The sequence below is a fragment of the Lepisosteus oculatus genome, chromosome 3, assembly GCF_040954835.1.
Source record: "Lepisosteus oculatus isolate fLepOcu1 chromosome 3, fLepOcu1.hap2, whole genome shotgun sequence".
Taxonomy (NCBI): domain Eukaryota; kingdom Metazoa; phylum Chordata; class Actinopteri; order Semionotiformes; family Lepisosteidae; genus Lepisosteus; species Lepisosteus oculatus.
In genome coordinates, this window is record NC_090698.1 from 56,376,372 (window position 1) to 56,381,145 (window position 4,774).

At 34.0% G+C, this 4,774-nt stretch overlaps 1 non-coding gene across 1 annotated transcript; it reads left to right on the top strand.

Moving 5' to 3' along the window:
• The first annotated feature begins 4,297 nt into the window (after positions 1 to 4,297).
• Positions 4,298 to 4,419, top strand: LOC138237908 (small nucleolar RNA SNORA5). The gene has a single exon (XR_011189228.1). It is a non-coding gene; the product is annotated as a small nucleolar RNA SNORA5 (small nucleolar RNA).
• The last annotated feature ends 355 nt before the right edge of the window (positions 4,420 to 4,774 follow it).

Sequence of the window (4,774 nt, forward strand, 5' to 3'; positions counted from 1 at the left end):
TGAAGGCATGAGGGAATGTGGATTGATGCAAAGCTGGAAACAGAATCAAATGTATTCAATTCCTCTTTCCAAAAAGACTGGTTGTATGCAAGGACCTTCTCTGACATATCAGATGTATACCAGGAAAAAAAAGTATCATCGTAAATTATATATATATATTTTATCTGTGCATATTCATTTTATTATGCCACAGGCTAAAATGAGGCTAAAATAAACTTCCCAATGTACAACTTGGACTATTGGAATAAAACCAATAAAACCAACTCAGTCTCTACAGTATGTGCATACTGCAGACGACTCAGTAAAAACTGTAAGCTTTCATTTTTAGCATTCTAGGGGTTAAGAGTAAACATTTGTTCTAATTTCTAACAGTTGAAGAGATCCAGATGCAGTGGAAAACATTCGTATGAGTCAGAGATCCAGTTTTTGACATGAAATCAAGTTCAGCTATTTTATTATACTGCAACTGAGGGCTTAGTTTCAAGGCTCTTGTGATGGATTCAGCAAATGGTACTGTGAGGAAGGTTTGTAGCTGTAAACTAAACAGTGGCTGCTTATCATCATGCCATCTAAGGTATTTCTAATACTGAAACTCTGCTGAGTTTAGCTCGGAGTCATGGCATTCTAACTGTGCAGGTGGCTGGAACACTAATCCTAGTGAGCAGCAGTAAAGACTCCAGTGAATCAACTAAGGCCCACACAGGAGATGCCAATATATGTACAATACATCGGCAACTCCATTGATATCCATAGAAGCATTCAGAAACCATTTAAAAATTTGTTGGAAATTTTACTATGATGATTACTATTTTGTTTGGTGACTCACAGTTACAGTTAGGTAAAAATGTTACGCTGAGATGAACCAATGATGTCCAGTACATATGGTTCAGCTTGCATTTCATCTGAGTGCCCCTTCTCGGTAGACCTATTACAGAGTACCCACTCCCCTTTGTAATATTGCAAAACACTTTTTGTGTCTTGAGTTTTTGTTTATTAAACCAGGAGATGGAGATAATAACAGTAATATTTTTAGCTGGATCGTGTGTGTAAAGTAATATCTCACATGTCTAATGGGGTGCCCAGCATTTACAAGATAAGGTTCACACTAATTGTGAAGACTCTAGCCTGAAACATACAGTTAATCATTGAATAGAATCTTTACATAAATGATTGAAGACTACCCAAACCAAATATAGGCAAGATAATATACAGTAGGCAAAATCAATAGCAAACAACAGAAAAGGCACATGTTTGATGTAAAACATGTGAAAAAGGTCAAATGGCTTTTTGTATCTCCTTATTTAGAATAATATTGGATCATTTGCCTCTGAGTAAAAAAGAGACAATGTCATAGTTGCCACAGATGTAAAGTTCTTAGAATTTCCTGGCAAACCACAAGTGTGAAGTACTGTCTGTTTGTTCATATCCATACACTGTAAAGCACATTAAGAAAGAAAAGAAAAGAAAATCCATATAACAGAATGCTGGAATATGGCTTGCACATGACATTAGCTTTTGCAGTTGGGGCTATATAGGAGGTATAATAAAGGTGAAGATTACAATACTCCTAAAACAGCAGAACAAGGTGATAAGCTTCATAACCTACTGTAGGAAGAGTTTGTAGGTTGTAGGAAAATAATGATATTAAGCTTGTTGATCTCAAGTGTCACTGATTAGATAAGGATATAACTTAAATATCCCACATCCATGGGAGAGAAAATGAAGCTTTAAGGGTCAGTTGCCAATTGGGTATCAGGCAGTCCTATGACTCTAAGCGCTTTGAGAAGTCACCTTTAAAGGCACTATATAAATTAGGTTTTAGTATTGACATGATTTCTCTTTGTGGACAATTCTAATATCCTTTTGAATATTTGTGAAAAAGTATCCAAGAAAACAACAAAATGAAGGGAAGGAACAGACACAATATTCTGTAGAACACAGTTAATTTAATACCATTTTTAAAAGACAGGTAATCTGTGCAAAATAATTCAAGAGACAGAAATCCACATGCTGAACTGTGTCAGCTATTGAGCAGAAGTTCTATAAAAGTAAAGAAAAGGAGAAAAACACACCTTTTAACTGTGGAACTTTTTTGGGAAGTGGAAGAAAAAGGGAATGAGCCAAAATATTAAGCACAGAGGTTGGTAGGAAGAACCAAAGAAAGCATATGAGAGAATTCTGAAGTTACAGTGCAGGAAGGGTTTAGTGACAACCCATCCATAGCTGGAAACTTCACAAATCCCTTTTAGTATTGCTGGACTCTTGTTTTCTTATTTCATTTTCTTCTCTGAGTATCAATTACTTCAGCCTGTGGAATCTGCAGATCCATTTACTGTGGACCACATTATTAACTGAGATTGATGACGTTTTAGTTTAGTTGTTCCATTCTTGTTCTGTAGGAAGGGTTTTTCAAAAAGATATTTTAATTTTTTAAATTTGATAGAAGATGCATGGCAATATTTCTAAAGCTGAGGATTTTATTTATTAATTAATCTTAGAATAATTAGATATATTACATTCATATCTTTAATACATTCAGACATAAAATGTTTTAGCGGTTTCCTGAAATTGTCGGCCTCAACCTAAAAATGGATATAGAAAATCAATTTTTAGCTATTTTAAACCTGTATAAAATAAATTTAAGTCATTACAATGTTTTTAAATGTCCCTAACATCTCTCAAAATAATTTCTAGTTCTACTAAATTATATTTAATTCATCTTGTAATATTTTTTAATGTTCTTCAGATCTCTCAATATATTTTTCATTTCTACTAAAATATATTTAATTCATGTTGCAATATTTTTAAATGTTCTTCAGATCTCTCAACTTAATTTCCAGTTCTACTAAAATATATTTAATTAATTGCAATATTTTTAAATGTTCTTAAGATCTATCAAAATAAGTTATTGTTCTGCTAAAATATGTTCAGTTCTGAAGGTATATAAATAACGTAAAGTTTCTTAACTTTAAGATATCTAAAAAATGTTTTACTTGAATCAGAATGATTTCTTAACAATTGTAGATATTTTCAAATCATTGTTTAAACTTTTGTGTATCTTTATTAACTTCATGTTCATTTTAAAATACATTGCATTCAATGTAATGAAGTATTTTTGTTTTTTAAATATTGCTAAATGTATTTTTATATATCGCAACACATTTTTCATTCATTGCAAAACGCTTTCCTATTTCAAATGTAAGAACCACACACATACAGGCTGGCTGCCGGGAAAATGAGAGGGTTAACTTTCTTAACTCAGCCTCTACACACTCTGCTGCCTAGACCGTCTTTGTCGTTTCTGTCTCTTTCTCAACAAAATTGCAATTCCCTGCCAAACCCCTCAATGAAGAACATAAACGGGGCATAAATAATGAGCAAATTAATCCAATAATATGGTTCCGAAAGACTTGAAAACAAGCACAGATGTGTAACGTCTTCTTCTTCGCATTTTCCCCACTTATGTGGGGTCTGCTTGTTTGCACCTATTTTGCCACTTAGTACGGTCTGCGGCGTCTGGGCAGGTGACTTTTGCGCGGCGCATGTCGTCTTTCAGCCGATCCAGCCAGCACGTAAATGTTCGTCCACGGGGCCGGCGGCCTTCCACATTCAATTCGAGGGCGGCCTTTGCCATTGATGTGTCATTGCTGCGGAGCACGTGTACGTAACATTTATTAATATAATAAAATTAATACGATGCACTCAGGAGAATAGATAGCTATTACTTAAATATTTTCACCAGAATTATTTTGTTTTTGACAATCATTAAAAATAATTCTTTATATGCATGACCAAATGACACCTTATATGGATGGATGTGCCTAAATAATAAATGTGAAATAAATTGGAAATGTGAACAATACCAACACAATTCATGAATTTCAATAACTAAATCAGTTTTTACTTTTTCCCTTGTATGTGCCCTTTAGGCTGGAATATGACAAGCTGGAGCCTATTCATCCCTTCTTTTAGATCGTCTTCAGAAAATTCTGTTTGCTTAGAAATTATCCCTGTTAAGGCTGAATTACCTTAGACCAAATAATAATGTATTGGAAAAGGGGTTAATTAATATACAGAAGCCTGAAGATGAGAAATTGCATATTTTAATAGGTCCTATTTCCTGTGCAGGATTAAAAGATATCTATTCCAAAACCCATGTTAATTTCCTTAGAGTATGAGAAGATTACAATACCCTTGCCCAGACTGATCCTTCACTCCACCTTCACATAAACCTTTACTACTTTAGCATTAGGAGGTCAAAATAATTAAAGTGCACAGACAACTTTGGCTGCTATTCTGAGGTTTAGTCAATTTAATACGTATTTGCCCATAAGGCAGCCAAAACGACTCTGGGACTCTCGGGCTCCAAATGCTCCAAATTATATTTTATAATAAAAGTTAGTCTAGTCTCAAAAATTATTTCTTAGATCCATGGAAAATAGCATGTGTTCTATGTAACACTATACAAAGGTAGTCTGCATACAGAATGTGGATTAAGAAAGTGGTAAGAAAATATAGATCTTTCATACTTGGTGGTAGTAATGAGTGCTAATTTACTGGATGATCCTGATTAAATTCAGCTGAAACAATAATTACAATTTATTAACTCAGAGCAGGAATAAAGAAATTGACTAATAACATAATTAATATAGGATACAAGGGAGCAGAAAATTAATGAAGTGCACAAGTGACCTGACAACTAAGGAGGCACATTTGAATGTCAGAATCACAGAGTGCTAAAACATCTTCCTGCAATTAAATTGCAGATGATGAG